Consider the following 19298-nt stretch of genomic DNA (forward strand, 5'->3'; position numbering starts at 1 on the left):
AAATTGCAGTCGAATCTTTGATGTACCAGGAATGAAGGATGGGGTAGTAGTAAGAATGGACCACTACTGGGCCTGTGGATCCAGAGCTTATATGAAGCTACCCAGAGATTGGGGAGGACTGTGTTCCCAAGAAGTGACTTGAACATTGGAGAATTTCCAAAAGCTGATGGTAACCTGAGGAAGAAGAGGTCACTTAGATTTCTCAATCAAACAAAGAGGGAGAACTACTTCAATAGAAGCTTTCAATGCTATTCTGTATGAGCACAGGTTGTTCAGCAAGACTGTATCAGTATTCACAACTATCTTTATGCCAGGGATCCCGACAATGGCAAACGCCAAATTGTTACAAATAACCAGATCGGAGCTTCTGCAGATGATCAACACCACCATAAAGGGATTCAACGCAATTAAAGAAGAGCGGAGAGCTATGGACTGATAACTCTCCAGAATAGATATGTCCTGGACATGATTACAGCTATGGATGGAGGTGTTTGTGCCAAAATCGGAGCACCATGTTGCACATTCATACCTTCTCACTATGACGAGAATGGGACCTTGACAGAGGCCATAATGCTGCTGACGAATATACACACCAAGATGGAAGATGAAGTAGAAGATACAGCAGATGCCAGCTGGTTTGCAGCACTCTTCTCATGTGTACCACAGTGGATGGCTAATATCTTCAAGTTCTTAGGAGCATTATTACTGATGATAATGTTTGGATTTTGTGTGATCAAAATATTAATCACACAATGCAAGAAGACAGCAAAGAAGGCAGTAGGAATGAAGATCCTAATCGATGTTGAATCTGGATTTGAACACAAAGAGCTGATTTAGAAGAAATCAGAGACTGTATGAAGGCCAGCATCCATGCACCTGAAGGAACAATGTTTCTGTATCCGAGAGACCACAAAAAGTATGTGAGAAGATTGATCTACTGCAGCCCAAGTGGACAATGCTGGCTTATGACCTGGAGCATTGATGACCATGTAAAATCAGCAGGATCTTTGAAAGGGGTGATGTAGATATGGATGCCTAAGAAACACTTCTTCAAGAGAGGATGTCTAGATGCGGAGACTGGTGAGAGTGGTTGATGAATCAACCAGAGGGGGGAGTGTAGAGGAGGAGCCAAAAGCCTCTACCGGAAGTCCCACCCCTGAAATGTTGGGGACCAAAAATAGTGACACGCTAGACACCTGTAATGATGCTTATAACACAAACAGCCTTTGAAGCAAAGTTTCCATTGAGAAAACCTTTCTTTAGGTATCCACAAAGAACTGACAGCCTTCTGGGAAAGATCACGTGAAGACAGATGAAAGAAGAGATTGGTGATGTCACATGAAGAAAGTGACACACCTCAGAAGAGATGACAAGAGAAAAGATGTATAGACCATATAGAATCTGATGACGAAGTAAGAACAGAGTAAACATTCAAGTGCGAAATGAAGATCACACATGTAAAGAAGCACGGAAGAAAAAGACAATCATTTTATAATTGTACAGATGCGGTAACGCAAGTAGACGAAGTAATCATAAGGCTGGCTATACGTAGTGAATAGACTGCGACAATGCGCTAAGGTATATATATATATGCATAGGAATCTGAAAGTTCTACATCGTATTTGAGCAAACTGGACCCCGTGAATAGAAGGGTTGGAAAAAGTGTGGCATAGCAGATAAACCCATCTGAGAATAGAAGGAGCCTCAAGAGGCCTACTTGGACCAACACTTTTCTTGCTCCAAGTCACCTGGTGGGAGCTTAGGCTGCCTGGCAAATGGAGCATCATACTGGAAAGGGGGCTGGAAGTCAGTGCGCCAAGAGAGCTGGTGGGACTTGTATGTTTATGGGCGAGGATAAGGCAGGGAATGTGAGGGTGGGTGGTAATAAATAGTGACCATGAGAGTGTGTGTGTGTGTGTGGTTGAATAAAAGACAGGGACTAGTGGGGTGGGTGAGGATGATGAGAGGACAGAGAATTCTAGGGTAGGTGTTGGTTAGGAAAATACTTTTAAGCATGAGGTATGAGAGTGGGAGCTCCAAAAGGGATGCGCCTGACTCTTCCCTGCAATCTCTAGCTCTAAGGATGGTGCAGACACCCTTGCCTTGCTTTCCACAAGCCAGTACAAATTGTCACTGATGTGATGCACTGGCCAGTCAAGATTTGCAAGAACCTCCTGTAGGCCTCCAGCGGAGAGAACATCTGCTTCATATGGCATTCTCCGTTTCCATAGCACGGGTGCATAAATCACAGATTTGGCACACTTCGCGGTTTCGATGGGTGGCTCGCCTACTCCATGGCGTAGTCCAGTCCCCCCTTCTCTTACTCCTTCACAAATTGTGGAACTACTTAGAGGCATCTCTTTCACCCCCGCTCTTGCTCAGCCCGACTGGCTACCCATGCCCTAGAGAATTGCCTTCAAATGACTCTGCATTGTATTCAAACCATCCACCTCAAAACTCTGTTTTACCCTCATGACAAATACAAACCCATCACTCACACAAACACCAGACAAGCAAGCCAGCATCTCCTACACGCAGGGGTCAAGTCCTAAAAATCAAAGTGGGGGGACTCATCAACAAACACAATGGGATGTGACATCGCCATACATTAGCATATCAAGGTGAAATATGCACATTTCATTAAATTGGCTTTGCATAACCACCCAAATTGAAGAGGATGAATGGCATTTGCCTGCCATAAAATCAACACACACAAAACCAAGAGAGGATATTTTCTTCTTATAGTGTTTTTGAAAACTTTAAAAGGTGTACATGTTTTAAACTCCAAGAACAATTACAAATGTTTTTCCTAGGACTTGCAGTACCGAAATGGGACCTTTAGTTGTGTGTTATTTTTCATCAGGTTACATGGTGTAGTGGTGAAGTGTCCGCCCTACAAATCTTCCAACTGTGGTTTGATCCCGGAGTTTGGCATTAATTCAAAGAGGACATTCAATGTTTCTAATTTTAGCTTGGTTGGACTGAGTCATCCCCCCCGCGTGTACCCTCGACTTGAGCCTTGCCTTCACGTTCCACTCTGAAAACCCACATGCACACAAAAACATGTATTTATCCACTGGGCACCTAGGTAATGGACCACCCAACTTCTTCATATACACACTGCACCATCCATTATCACTTTCAGAAAGAGCCTCCAAACATACGTGTTTGCCACCAATATCCCTGCTCTCCTCCACTGCTATCAGTTGTCTATCCTAATCTTCCTATCCTTTCTTGAAAACATTCTGTAACTTTTTTTTTCAACTCCTACCCTTTTCAAACTTTGAACCATGTAAGGCACTCCGAGACACCCTGGTTAAGGCCGGCGCTAAACACAAAAGTATATAAAATAAAACAAATAAAATAGGAAAATGAAATATATATTAGAATAGATGGTCCCATAAATATTAGGCCTTGGAAAAACCTAATGTTCCAAAAAATTGAACATGTATCAAAAATGCAATCCAGATATCTGTGTTCACTTCATCTTGAAAGGGCAGGTTCTTTGGTCAATTTGGTCTGCCTGCCATCCCCACTTCCAGAACATTGTGGCCTTCTTCCTGCCCCAGATACCTCTGAAAATACTCTAAAAAATTGTCTTATTGTATATTGTGATTTTGAATCTTTCCACAAGCTCCACAGTATCACATGGCTACATCTAATCTGTCAAATGCAAGCTTCCACAGAGTGTCATCTGTTTTCCAGAATGTTGGCATTGCTAGAACGTGACATTGATATGATATGCTATGATATGATGATATGATATGGCATTTATAACGCATCTATACACAAGTGTTTCAAGGCCGACGAGGCAAGGGAGGGGAAACAGAGGGTAGAAAGAGACAACAATCCTACTAGGCTAATGAAATTGAGATCGAGCAAGTGCAGGGGAGGGTGAAAAAGTGTGGAGGCAGAGGGAAGGGGACAGTGCTGTACATAGGATAACAGTAAAATAGATAAGACAGTAAATAAGAGTGCAGCCAGCTGGTGGCAAGTGCAAGAGTAAGTGCAGACATCGGGTGTCAAGTGCTGGTAGGGGCTGCAGGGATACAGAAACAGTCCCCGAATGCAAGGGTTGCCAGGGAGGCAGTGCATGTGTGCAACTGGCAGGGTGGGGACCTGGCCCCGAGATCAGAGGGTAGCCAGGTAACCACTGCAATTTCAGATTCAGCCTGGAGATCAGCAGGGGAGAGGAGGAGAGAAAGCAGAGGCGAAGAGGAACGTCTTGAGGTGCTTCGGAACCAGAGATGGCTCTCCTCAAGTTTCAGAGAGGGAGGCCCCAGCAGAAGAAAGACATCTACCAACAACTCGCTGCTTGGAGAAGCGACCGACCCGGTGGCAGTTGGAGGCAGATGACCGAAGAGCTTGAGAAGGAAGATATTTAGGAAGAGAGAGTTGAAGGTATTGAGGCCTCAGGCCCCAGAAGGCCTTGTGGACAATGCAGAAGGCTGTCACATTCATGAATCTGTTATGACTAAAGGCACCTTCAATTTTGTATCCCTACAAGGCCTTGCTATGGATAGGGACTCTGAGGAATGTGTTTGACTTAGAGAGCAAATGACAATTTGTGGGTCACATCCAAGTGTACATTAAGCCAACGGTCACAGACATGTTCAGATGTTGGCCTTGTATGAATCACAGAGATATGCCATTCCGTGCCAATACAAGACAGAATGTGTGGCTGTGATCTAGTTATATTTTAACCTGTAACAGCAAGATATGTTGTATAACTTGTGCTTGATGTATACGTGCTTGTTTGACCCTCATCTAACTGTGAGCAGGTTCTGTGTCCCTGCACGATGCGTGCGGCTGGAAACATAAAGTCCATATATTGACAAAGGTGAAGGGGGGCTGGTTCTAGGGTCAGCACAGTAGGCTAGACAGGGCAGGCAAGGAATGAAGGTCGGTGGGTATAGTGGCTGTGCAGGAAAATTCCTGGCAGAGGAGGAATCCTAGCACTGGCTTAACGGCCCCTCCCCCCCACATCCACTTGCTGCGGGGGGCCCATGCTGCCCATGCCCAGCGGGTGGTCCAGTGGCAGTGGAGGGACCCCCTCAGCAGGGCTTACAGAGGGGGCCCTACATTTTGTGTTACGCCAGTGAACCCTAGGTCACATACAGCATTGGAAGGTTCTGAATTGGGGGTCATTTCAGGGTGGGGGGCAGAATTGGGGGACCATGAGCGAGGTCTGCTTTCCACAATCATCACTAGCAATGTATCCATATTGCACTTAAGCCATGAGCAAGCCATCCATTGATTGATTGTGCACAATCCCTCCATAAGAGAGGACGATGCACCCGGACCGTGATCCATACAAAGAAGCTTCTAGATGTTATCAGCATAGGAGGAAAACATGGCATCCAGGACCATCCAGGACACAAGCAAGGGGAGAGTGGCAAGGATCGAAGCGAAGTGGAGAAAGGGATGAACCTTAACATGCCACACAAAGCAAGGGGCAAGAAGAGGGAAAAAGACCCCAAGAAAAACTAACTTTGTCCAGCAAGGGAGGACTCAAACCAGGGAAGCATTGCAGCTGTGAACACCTGAGTAGCCAGGCATCCCACAAACAAAGTGTGATTGACAGTGTCACATGCCACTAGCAGGCCGAGCATAATCAGGGTGGTACTTATACTGGTGCCTGAGGCTAAGCAAGGGTTACCTAGCACAGTCACCAGGTCAAACTCTCAGGTCAAACCTACCTGAAAGGATCTAGCGAAAAGCCAGATCTCATGCAGGGTAGAATAAGCTCCACCTCACCAATCAAGATGATTAGGAAATAGACCAACTCTTAGTCTCAGGAGGAACTTGAGGGGATGGTATGAGTGGTAGAGGAGAGAAGATGAACCATACAGCGCAACTAGATGATATTTCTTGTGAGAGCAAGGTTGACACTATATGAATTAAGGTATGGTGCAAGCAGAAGAATGGAATGGGTTTACGGAAGCACCGGCACCATTGTCAATGGTGCCGGTGCTTCTGTGAAACCTCTGTGGGTGGGGCCGTTAAGCCCGGCAGGTCACACTTGCCAGGCCTAACGGCCCCCACCTGCAGAGTCTGAGTGTGGCGATCCAGAATGGGTGCCGGTACGTTGTTACCGGCAACCCTTATTTTTGCCAGACCCCCACACTTCTAATGAGGCCCAGTGTCCACCATGGATGCAGAGTACACTGGGTGCTACAACCCTGAGACTGAGAAGTAAGTCAAGAAGTATGCTCAGTGCTGTAACCCGGAGATGAGAGCATTACAAATGACGATCAAAGTCGAGAGTCTCAATTGCGTTTTAGCTCTCAGTAGCATTAATGGGGGAGGGGTATTTGTATGTTAAGATCCTGGGGCTTCACTCTAAGTGTGTTGGAGCACCCCATATATGGACTACCTACCTTCAGCTGCCTCTATGCAGCGGCATCTCATGAATGACCACCAACACGCACAAACTCATGGCTGGGGTTGCTGGTTGTATTCTAGTTTAGTTTTGTGGGGGCTGCTTGGCCTTTAAGTCCTAGATTGACCTTGTGGGTTGGACCAAACTAGTTTGAGCTTTTTTTTGGTTAAGAGTTTCTCAAATGTTTGTATTTGTGCATGGCACATGGGGTTTTACCCTAAGTGCGTTGGGGTAATCAAGAAGTGGATCCCCGAGATCAGTTGCCCAGAGATGCAGTTGCACCCCACTGATGATGCCTAGAAACACATGCCTGGGGTTGCTGGTTGCACTCTTGTTCAGGGGGAATTCCCCAGGATTTCGGTGCTGCTGCACCCTTGCAGGTGGGTCCAGACTGATTACCACTGGATATTCAACAAGGTTCTGAGAGATAAAATGAAATGTGATTGAGAGTCTCCCAATTGGGTCACAGTCCAGAGAACACGTTCTTTAAGCTTTGCTCTTGGAAAAGCGATTCTCATGTTTTGTGCATTCATGTCAAGCCCCTGGATTTTACCCTAGGTGTGTTAAGTGAATCCAGATGCCGGGCCCCTTGAACCCAGTTGCCTGAGTGGCATCTCAGTGAGGCTGCCCAATAGGCAGAAACATGTATCTCGGGTTGCTGGCTTGACTCTTGCTTAGAGGCAATTGCTTAGTGTTTTGGTGCTGGACTACCCTTGGGAGTAGGACCAGGCTGATATGGACATTTCACGCCGTCTGTGAAAGGCACTGAGCCCTAGAACGTGATCAAGACTCTCCCAAGTGAGCCACAGCCAGAGAAAAGGCCATTATAGCTCGTATTCCTTCTTGGTGAAATGTTTGACACATGTTGCTTATTTTATAATAGCTATCACTCATATAGTTGTCTCTTAGCACTTTGGCAATGGTTATTAGCCATTTCCATGTGACCCAATGTAACCTGGGAAGGCCAACAGACTGTGATAGCTTTAGAGGGATTTCAAGCAGTGATTACTGGTTGTACTTAGAGGCCAACAACTTGCAGAGCTTTCATACCGGGATATGACTCAGACTGCCATAAAATGATGCTTTTTAGTTTTGAGTTATTGCTTAAAAAGACATCAATCTTGTATTCCTGAGACCTCCTGACGGATCAGGGTTCTTAGTGCCAGCAGTGCGTTTATGATGAGCAGTACTGGAAATGGAAAATGTTTGCTATGGGGTCCCCTCTTTGCCCCACCATGACAATATAGAGAAAATCAAAGTAGCAGTGCCCATTTGCACTGCCAAATATGCTGTTGAATTAATATTATGCAGTGTTTATTTTGCATACATCTATATGAACCTAGGTAGTTCATACTAACCAGTTTATGTTACACCTCATAAACACACCATAGCCCATTTCCAGGTAATACTCTGATCACATCATTATCAGTTGATATTAGGCCAGTTATCATATTACAAAATTATCGCACAGGTATGCCAGGTCATGATACATAACACAACCTATCCCAACGTCCCATAGAACACAATGGCAGGCAATGTAGTGAGGCTCAGGACTCATCACACAGAGACAAGGCTTTCTAAATCCTCAGGACAAAATGAGGACCTTGATCGTGCAATGTGCCAACAGCTTTGCTGTTGGTGCCTAGTTTTACTTCAGCGAAACATGTAGGACAACACAATTGTAGGATTTACGATTTATGAAGTGCAGTAACAATTGAAGAGTACATGTAAACGATTACAATTTAATCTGGGCTTAAAAACTATCGGTTTATTACTGCAAATGTTAATTGCAGACAAGAAAAGAAACTATGTGATAAGGTCACATGCTCATAGTAGTTTGTCGACACAGGCATGCAGATTGTTATTCAAAATGTGAAATGCTGTTGAAGTCTATATATCAGAAAATGTTAGTTCTACAAGACAGAAAATCATTTTATCTATGTTGAATACAGAGACATCCAGGACATCAATTACAGTATTAAAAGAATGTGGTCTCCAAGAATTCCCAGTTTTTGTTGCTAACTTGAGTTGTGCATAATTTTTTTCAGATGCAAATATGCTTATGGCAGCTGTTTTACTTTAACAATTCACACAATTTGGAGGAATTTTCCACAGCTGTGTTCCCTGGCGATCCCCAAATGACGTCCCTGTTGAAAACAACAAACTATTTTTTTTAAACGCAAGGTCCAATTTCCCGCAGCAGCAGCAAACACACACATCTCTTCTCCTTGTCCTTCCTGAGGCTCTGCCTGTCACTTACCTGCAGTCGGGAGATAATGAGTCAATGCACATAGATAGGCATCCGCCCAAATGCCCGCACAAAGATGTGTAATCATCCATGGTACAGCACTTGCCTCACTGACAAACCAATAGCACTGCTACTTGGAGCACCATCACTCCCCCTATTTGTACATTTATAATTATAATTGGTTGTTTATAACGCACTTAATACCGAAGAGGTTTCTACTCAAGGACCCGGGATTCGAACCTGTGATGCTCTGCGTCCGAGCTATATGTATGCAAGACACAGATTTAGCCCAACACACCAAGTATCATGGACATCCCTTGGAACGTGGGGCCGTTGGAGTCTGATAGCAGAAGCTGGGAGGTGATGGGAAGGGTTGAGGGATTATTTAGTTATGATAGCAAAAGGCAGGAAAAAGGCAGCACACTATACAGTTTATTTTCGCATAACACTTCTTTATAATTGTAGGCACAAGGAAGCAAAGTGATTTGGCAGGGATCACACAATTCCTTTGGTTACTACAGGAGCTGGGATTCAAATTCTAGTATCCTGATTCCAAGGCCAGGAGCTCAGTCTTCTCACAAAAAGACCACCACACACTGGACTTCACCCTCCCCAACCCCCTCCAGACTGGACACCAGCCCCCAGCCCCCTAAGATGTGACCTCTCTCTCAGGCAACCCCCTCCAGACTGGACAACACCCACCAGCCCCCTCCAGACTGGGCACCACCCTAACCCCTCTCAGCTTTGACCCATCAGACAGCCCGCTCCAGACTGGACAACACCCACCAGTCCCCCTCCAGACAGGACATCACCCAAACCCCCCCAGAAAGGACAACACCCATCAGCCTCCCTCCAGACTGAACACCACCGCCAAGCCCCCCTCAGCTGTGCCCCACCCCCAGGGAGCATCCTCTAGACTGGACAACAGCCACCAGCCCCCCTCCAGACTGGACACCACCCACCAACCCCCCTTACCTGTGACACCACCCAGGCATCCCCCTCCAGACTGCATACCACACCCTACCCCCTCACCTGTTACACACCCCAGGCAGCCCCCTCCAGAGTGGACACCACCCCCCAGCCCCCTTCCGCTGTGACCCCCACCCCGCCCCCAGGCAGCCCCCTCCAGACTGTACAACACCCACCAGCCCCCCTCCAGACTGGACACCACCCACCAGCCCCCCTCACCTGTGACACCCCCCAGGCATACTCCTCCAGACTGGACATCACCCCCAGCCCCCCCTCACCTGTGACACCCACCAGAGGCAACCCCCACCAGACTGGACACCATCCCCAAACCCCCTCAGTTGTGACACTTCCCCAGGCAGCCCCCAACACACTGTACAACACCCACCAGACTCCCCCTCCATACTGGACACCACTCCTCAACCCCTTCGCACATGTGACACCCCAGGCGGACCCGTCCAGACTGGAAACCATCACCAAAACCCCCTCACCTGTGACACACCCCAGGCATCCCCCTCCAGAATGGACACCACCCCCCAGGCAGCTCACTTGTGACACCCCCACCGACAGCCCCCTCCAGACTAGACATCACCCTCTGGCCCCCCTCACCTGTGACCCCCCGGGCAGTGCCCTCCAGATTGGAGACTACCCCCACCCCCCATCAGCTGTGACACCCCCCAGACATCCCCCTCCAGACTGAATAGCACCCACCAGCCCCCCTCACCTGTGACACCCCCCAGACATCCCCCTCCAGACTGGACAACACCCACCAGCCCCATCACCTGTGACCCCACCAGGAAGCCCCCGCCAGACTGGACACCACCCCCAGACTCCTCAACTGTGACACTCCGCCCAGGTATCCCCCTCCAAACTGGACACCACTCCCCCAGCCCCCTCACCTGTGACCCCCCCAGGCATCCCCCTCCAGATTAGATACCACCCCCATACCCCTTCAGCTGTGACCCCCCCAGGCAGCCCACTCCAGACTAGACAATACCCACCAGCCCCCCTCCAGACTGGACACCACCCCCAGAGCCCCCCTCACCTGTGACACCCCCCCAGGCAGCCCCCTCCAGACTGGACACCTCCCCCTAGCCCCCCTCACCTGTGACAACCACCCAAACAGTACCCTCCAGATTGGACCCCACCCCATAGACCCCCTTACTGGTGACACCCTCACAGGCATCCCGCTCCAGACTGGACACCTCCCCCAGCCCTGTCACCTGTGACACCCCCAGGCAGCCCCCTCCAGACTGGACACTGCCCCCAGCCCCTCTCACCTGTGACCCCCCCCCCCAGGAATACACCTCCAGACTGTATACCACCCCCAGCCCCCTTCACCTGTGACACCCCCTCCAGGAAGCCCACTCCAGACTGGACACCACCTCCCATCTCCCCTCACCTGTGACACACACCCCAGGCAGCCCCCTGGCAGAGTCCCACAATACCAGTGCATGTTTGCAGTTCACCTGAACTTTCATGGTCTGACAGCACCATGAAGTGCAACACCAACATGTACACTGCAAATACGACCAACTGGAAGCACCAGAGATCCATCCATGGGTGGAGCATCTGCTCACACACCCTTCCAGGCCTTAATCACCCCCCTACAGCCCATAAACATGTGACAAGTGAATGCAAATCCATGTGCATGTTGTACATGGCACATTGCCAAGGCATCAAAGCACAGTAACTGAATGTGTGGCCATGACAGAAGCAAATCTGCCTAAAGATGTTTCAAGATCCACAAACAATGGCCAGGCGTGTCACAGCCTGAGCATCAGTGATCTAGGTGGGAACAATCACATGACAGGGCCATGCATGGGTGATGGTAGGGCAGTCAGAGAGAGCATGAGTCACAGATACTGTAGAATTGTGCCGACACACCAGAAGAGCAAACATGGCCCACTACTGCATTCCAGTGGTAGAAGCTGAGCGACACATGAGAGAAGGCAGTGTGTGACTGCATAGGCTGGTGGGCGTGTCTGCACGACATGGGTTTTACAAAGCAATGACAAACAAACGTGTTATTAACGTAACAATGGAACTCCTCCACACTGAGCCCACCTCCCTCCATCCCAACCACACTGATGCCAAACACACAGTGATGCTGCACAGGTAAATACAAATGAAAACATACAGTGCAGACCCAGTCGTCTGATGGACCCACCCCCACATGTCACGCACATTCCATCTGCAATCATCCCAGCAACAACACATACAAGCATGCATGCCACAAGACACATGACTTGCAATGGAGAGATGCACTGGCTGAAAATAGAACTATCGAAGAGGGAAACATACAAATGAATGCATGAAGCGTGGAATGTAACAAACAGAATGATGTATTGGATATACATTTCTTTTTTTTTTAAAGGGGAATCAAGCTTAAAGCAGTCCAGGGGAAATATAAAATAAAACTAATATCTTATGTCTAAAGAACTATATACAATAACAACTGGGAAGGAAAGTAGGCAAAGTTTGGGGAAAATAATAAATACAAAGAGGAAACCCACACCTAAATAACTATGTACAATGGCAGCGGGCTAGTCCTCCTCTCCAATCTCACTGAGCCTATCCAACAGGGCTGTGTCCAGCGCCACATCCTCCCCCCTCAGGCGGGCCTCTAAAACTACCCTTGCTTCCTGTGACGCTGCCTCTTTGCCCCAATCTACTCTACATATCCTCGAACACGGTAGACATCCTGTGTCTCAGGTCCTCGTGTGCCTCCTGCCTCACACTTAGCACCTGCCTCCTTTCGGTGGTCTGTCCTGCAACAAATAGCCTCCTCTTCGTTGCCACCTGCGGCCACTGTGCCCAGTGTCTGCTATCTGGGTATGCCCTCCGAGCTGATGACAATACCCAGGGGGCATACGGCACCTGCAGTGCTCATGGGTGCCTGTTGTTCCTCCATTGCCAGTGACCCTGTTGGTGCCTGGGTAGGCACCGTGACCACTTCAGCTGATGTGCCTTGCACTCCCAATTCGGGCAGGGTTGTGGTCTTCACTAGACTGGGCATTATGGGTGGGACTGGTGCACAGGGGGCCCTGCTGGTATCTGGGCCGGAAGGCACCGTGGAGAATGACTGGTGCACAGAGGAGGAAGATGAGGAGGTGGTTACAGCAGTGAATAACCCATGGAGGACACCACGGAACAGGCATCCCGCAAGCCAGACGATGAGTCGGTGTAGCTCACTGTGATGATGGGCAAGCAGACTACGAGTAGCCTGTCCATCATCACGAATGACAGTGGCCCACCTCGTCAACCCTTCCAGCAGGGGTAGCACATAATCCTGGATGGCCACACCAGATGGTAAGGGGGGGTCGGTCTGGTTGGTCAATCAGCCGACACCGGGTGGTGGTTCTCGGTGGAGGCATTATGGCAGGCGCACACTGCTGCATCCGATGGCTCAGGGACGATATTTTGCACAGACACCTCCACTGTGGCCTTCACAGTCTAATGCCCCTGGGCGAGGACTGCACTAGGCACGCCCACCTCAACACCCCCCCCTGATTCCATGGGCTGGGCTGCATTAGCCACTTCTTCCACCTCCCCCTCCGTCAACCTCAATGACTCAGGGTGTCTTCCACCATGGATGGCCCTGGGTGGCATCTACTGACCCCACCACTGCTGAGGAGTCCCCTCTCACCTTCAACTTCTTGGACTCACACCCAGCAGCCATCCCCGATGTCACTGGCATTGACTGGTGGAGGCACCCTGCAGCCATGCTCCACAGCACTGTTTCCAACCACTTCATCAAATGCAACTGTGGAAAAGGAGACACAGAACAGAAACATCAGTGTACTGCACCAAATCTGGCGTGGCATAACCAACATTCACTTGAACATGACTTGTCAAGGGAACAACCATCAACCTCCACACACATGGACATGCAATCCACATCCATGCAGATGCCCGCCTGGCCATCACTCCACACAATCACATCAAGCTACTTGCCACTGTCACAACCAATCAATTACGTATGCTATACACTCATGAATCATTTGCACATGCACATGTGAGCATGCCATAGCAACAAACACATACACATAGCATACACACACATCAACCGAGAGGCCCCAAGCAGTGCAATGACCAATCAAATCAAAGTTCTGTGAACGGCAATGCCTCTACGTGACTAAGCCAGACATCCAAATGTTTGTGTTGCATCCAGTCGTGAGTGATGTCCAGTCACACATTCCCTTTTTTGGCACATACACATGAGCATTATGCATGCACATGATGTGGGCAACACTACCTCAACTGGCACACTTGCCACCTTGGCACGTCTCAGACACAAGTAACATTGCATGTGCACAGTCTGCAAGCAAGCACTACAACACACAATGCAAGTGATAGCACATTTAAAATACATTATAGGTCTGAATGCACACATGGAGAGCAATGTCTGGTTCATGCATGCAGAAATCCGTCTTAGAAACATACTTGCTGCAGGCCTAAGGGGGGTCACTGCCAACATGCTGGTACATGCACATGCACCGTAGAGCACTGCACCACATGCCTACTCACCAGTCGACTGCAGATGTTGACATAACTCGCAGAGCTGGGAGTGCAGTGCCGGATAGAACTTCTCCAGTACCCGCATGCTGTACGCCGATATCCAGCACCTGCACGCATAGTGCACCTCCAAGGTGGCACTGGCCTGAACGTAGTACAGGCCTTGCCGAGGGTCCTGGATTTCAGGTCCTCCCAGCACTTGTACATGGTGTTGAAGGTGCTGAGTGCCACCCCCTACACGTTGATGGCATCCATTAACCCGTCCCAGATCTGCTGACCTCCTTCCTTGCCGCGCTGAATCACAGGGTGGAAGAGGGCATCATAATGCTCCTGGACCTTCTCCACCAGGATGTTAACTTCCCTTGTGGTGAAGTTGACAGTTGACAGCCCTCTGCCTCGCTGCCATGGTGTTGCCACTTTGGTCAGAGGATGATGGTGCTGACATGGCAACCCCGTAAGGCAGGTATGGGAGGGCAAGGTGCTCCTAGAGCTGGGCTGTGGAGCGGTGGTTGTAAAATGGCACGGTGAAGCAGCTGAGGTGTTCAACTTGCCAAAGACAGGAGCACAGGCACTGGCTGGACTGCAGGCACTGCAAACACAGTGCAGGTGGGCAATAGGCGTACACACTGTACAGGCAGCAGCAGGTGGCAACTTTGGAGGCAGCACAAGGCAGGTAAAATGGCATAGAGGCATGAGCGTGGGTCTTACATGTCTTGCAATGTAGGCAGCTGGAAACAGAGTGAAGGGACTTTGCACATAAAAAATGAGGAAAGCGTGGACACGAGAAATCAGAGAAAAGGCCCTCAGCGTGTAGCTTACATGACACATGCTGCGTGCAGCCGTTCAGCATGCCATATTTGGGGATACATTAGTATGTTTAGAAGCAACTCTGAACTTGCGTGTGAAGGGGAAGAGACGGACGAGTGGAGTACTGTCTATTTTGGGGTGCCACGCAATCCGTTCACTTCAGGGACCGTACAAACTTCTTCTTTTGGTGGGGGATTTGCCTCTGCACATACGCGCCTATACTTCTGATGTTTGTGAGGCTAACGTTGAGTCGCGTACACATTTGTTTCAACTCTGGATGCCCCTGATTATCACGTACCACTATTCTTACCGTTCTGGTAGCTTTCCCGGGTTCGCATATGCATTTTATGTGTAGTTGGGTGCCACTGCGTATCGCGTACCGCTTTTTTTTTCTCCAGAAGCTATCCTGGTATCGCGTACGCATTTATTTTAATTTTGGGCTGCCTGTGCATTACGCATAACACATTTTTCACACCTGGGGTACAATTCAGCCTTGCTGGACCACAGAACTACGTCTTCCATCCTGCAGACTTCCATATTTCCGTTACACCTGCAACATGTGTGGAAAGGCCCAAAAAGGGAAAGGGGGCAGACAGGCCAGGGCCAGGGGCATGCTGTGGAAGCAGATTCCCCAGCCACAGGGGGTAATGCTATGCCTCAGCCCATTGTGGACCAGCATCTCAACCCCAGAGTGGTCCCAGCCCCACAGGGGTGGCACCCACACCTTGTAGCAAAAAAGGCAAAGCCTGCACAGCAGGAACAGACTCAACCCCATGACATGGCACAAGACACTGGCACATTGAGGAAGAAGAACTTCCATGAGGAAGAACTCAAGAGCCTCATGGACTACATTCACCACCGTAACATGTGCCAGCATCAAGGGAGCACAGATACACCAGCTCAGCGTATGGTGCATAGGCATCATGTCAAAGATGAGAACAATGCCTAAGGGTTTGAGAAGCACACTGATGCACAGGTAGTGAAGCGCTGGAATGATCTCACCTGTCGCACCAAGTCCAAGCTGGGTGCCAACCTTGCCTCTGCTCTGGAAACTGAAAAGGGGTCAGCAGAGGAGGAGGAGCTGCTCTAGCATGAAGAGGCTATGAGCCAATTAATTCTACTGGAGCAGGTGCAAGGCATGGGAGGCCCGGAAAATTATGAGGACACGTCTGGTGAGTGCCCAATATTGTGCATCCTGAGTATGTGAAGTAAACCATCAGCCAGGTTTATAATTGTCGTACACATCTGGCTGCTTTGGAATGACTGCTCTGGGTGAACCATGTCATGTGCTGTACAGACTCCTGTCCAGTGTACACAACATGTGTTGTACATCAATTGAACATGGCCGTGTGACAGTACTCATCCCCCACTAGCATAACCCCCCAATATCTGCAATATGATACCACAAAGTGCACAGTTGTTTGCTGCTTCCTTGATGTCAGTGACTCTGCTCTGCTAGACATGTGCATGTGTCTGAAACAGGAGTTACACTTCATCCCTGTAGGGTATAGAATCTCTTTCCACACATGTATGTATGTGCTTCCATGCTACATAGAACATTCAAGATGACAACCAACACACCTTATGGTGTGCCCTGAGTGAGTGTGCATATGTCTAGAAAGTGCACATCCCCGCTGCCCCAATGGCAATGGCTCCTGAGGTAAATCGTTGTGAGGCCTGATCCCTGTTACCCCCCCACACTCAGCCCACACTCCATGGGTCCATGCCCCTCTCCTCCTTGTGGGTCACTGTACCTTGTTCCTATCTACACCTCCATTGACTTACTCTATCCACTTCACAGCCATACATCAACTGGGACTGTTTCCTTTTCCCCAGACTTACAGCATGTTCCCCTTGTGTACAGTCCCTGTACAAAGACAAAACTAGTGTGGCATGTGATGGATGCAGATTTGGATATGATTATGTGTGTCTGCCAGTTGCCATGTGATGTAACTGCACGCCACAGAGCCATAGGTCCATAGCCATTTCACTAGTATTAGTGAACAGTTTGCGGTGCCATGGGCCATAATATGCTTCTTAATTACCCTGTTGGTTGGCAATGTGCCCACTGGCAGCATGGCCCTGAGCAGGGATTTTTTTTGCCAGTCTGCATATGCCATGTTCAGATAGCTTGTTGTCCATAGTGTGTGGATGCTGTATTTCTTATGACGACAAGCCCTGCATTTAGTTGCATGACAGCAATGTGATACACATCTTTACTGTAGACACATTGCACATGACTCCACATGTCTTTTTCTGTCCATATGCAGGTGAGAAGGCACCAGATGCAGAGGAGGAGGACGAGGATGAAGAAGGGTCTGTGGTGCTTCAGACCACCAGTGGAAGACGTGGTGTGGCAGGCCATGAAAACCCATTGCTGCTACCAACCATCCTGAGCCATGCTGCAGACACTTCTGACTCTTTGGACACCACTGGCACTGATGCTGAACCAGATGTGCAGTCCTCAATGCTGGCCGAGGTGATTGCATTAATGGGTGGAGCAGTTGGGGCCTGTGAGTCTGCAGGAGGTCAGGTGCCTTCACAAGGCCAGTCAGTGGTGGAAAACCTGTCTGTGGTGGTTACGGCTGCAAGGCCATGCTGCCATGTATTGGTTTCTGGTCCTGGGATAGATGTCCAAGGGAGTGTTACAATCCTGCAGCGAGGGACGGGGGCATCACAGCAAGGGCCATGCTCCCTTGGTCCCTTTGTCCACCAAGGAGGACTCAAACCGGGGAAGCATTGCAGCTTTGAACTCCTGAGTAGCCAGGCATTCCACAAACAAAGTGTGACTGACAGTCACATGCCACTAACAGGCCGAGCGTAATGAGGGTGGTACCTATACTGGTGCCTGAGGCTAAGCAAAGGTTATCTAGCACAGTCATCAGGTCAACTCTCAGGGTGGAAACCTACCGAAAGGATCTAGCAAAAAGCCATATGTCAGGCGGGGTAGAAGAAGCTTCATCTCACCAATCAAGATGATTAGGAAATAGACCATCTTAGTCTCAGAAGGAAGAGGGGAGAAGATGAACCATACAACGCAACTTGGGTGATATTTCTTGTGAGAGCAAGGTGGACACTATATCACTTAAGGTATGGTGCAAGCAGAAGAGAGAGCTAGGCATAACATTCATGAAGGCACAGTGCAAGCTGTATAGCAAGCTGGGTGCAATATCCTTAAAGGTACAGTTATTTATTTGATTTATATATATTCATATACAGGAGGAACAATGCTCTTTTGATCACAAAAGAACGTCCAATAGTTAAGACATCAGATTTGACGGGAAGCAATGAGCTGCTTACAATGGGGTGAGTTTGAGGGACATTCTGACCTGGTTGTGTTAGGGTGTAAATGGAACAGCCACCAGGGACACTACATAAGCGGACATACATAGATTAAGGATAACCAACATTGGACATTTTTTAAGTGGAGGTAGGCAGTAAAGATCAAACTGCATAGGGTGCTGTGAGCTGTAGTCAAGAGTTACAGGGTGATCTGGGCAAAGCATACCTGGATGCAGTCAGTGGGTTACTTGATGCTTTATCGAAGGGGGCATTGAGTGAAAGATAGAGCAGCATGGTGAGCTGACCGCTATACCCTTGAATGCCAAGTGCAGAGTGAGCTAGGTGATAAACATCCGAATGCTGAGTAAAAAGCGAGCTGGGTGTCATATCCACAGATATAGGGTGAGTAATGTTTTGGGGACAGTGGGACTAATTACGAGGTCAGTGGTAAGCCGCTGGTACGACCGGTGTGTTGCCACCGACCTGTTAACACTGTTCCGCCACCTGACTTCCCGATGCTACCGGGACATTACAAGTCCCGGTGGATCGGGAAGTCAGGCGGTGGAATCAGTAAGTCCCAGGGGAATGGGTTTACGGAAGCACCAGCACCGTTGTCCATGGTGCCGGTGCTTCTGTGAAACCTCTGCGGGCGGGGTCCGTCAGGCCCGGCAGATCAGACCTTCCAGGTGTAACGGCCCACCTGCTGATTCTGAGTGTGGCGAGTCAGAAGGGGTGCCGGTACGTTGCAACCGGCACCCTTATATCCAGACACACATACTTCTAATGAGGCCCAGTGTCCATGGATGCAGAGTATACTGGGTGCTATAACCAAGAGGCTGAGAAGTAAGTCAAGAAGTATGCTCAGTGCTGTAGCCCGGAGATGAGAGCATTACCAGTGATGATCAAAGTCGCTGAGTCTCAGTTGTGTTTTAGCTCTCAGTAGCATTAATGGGGCAGAGGGGTATTTGTATGTTAAGCACCTGGGGCTTCACCCTAACTGTGTTGGAGCACCCCATATATGGACCACATACCCTCAGCTGCCTCTACGCAGCGGCCTCTCATGGATGACCGCCAACATGCACAAACACATGGCTG

This window comes from Ambystoma mexicanum, chromosome 5p (genome assembly GCF_040938575.1).
Source record: "Ambystoma mexicanum isolate Mex_15411 chromosome 5p, UKY_AmexF1_1, whole genome shotgun sequence".
Classification (NCBI taxonomy): Eukaryota; Metazoa; Chordata; class Amphibia; order Caudata; family Ambystomatidae; genus Ambystoma; species Ambystoma mexicanum.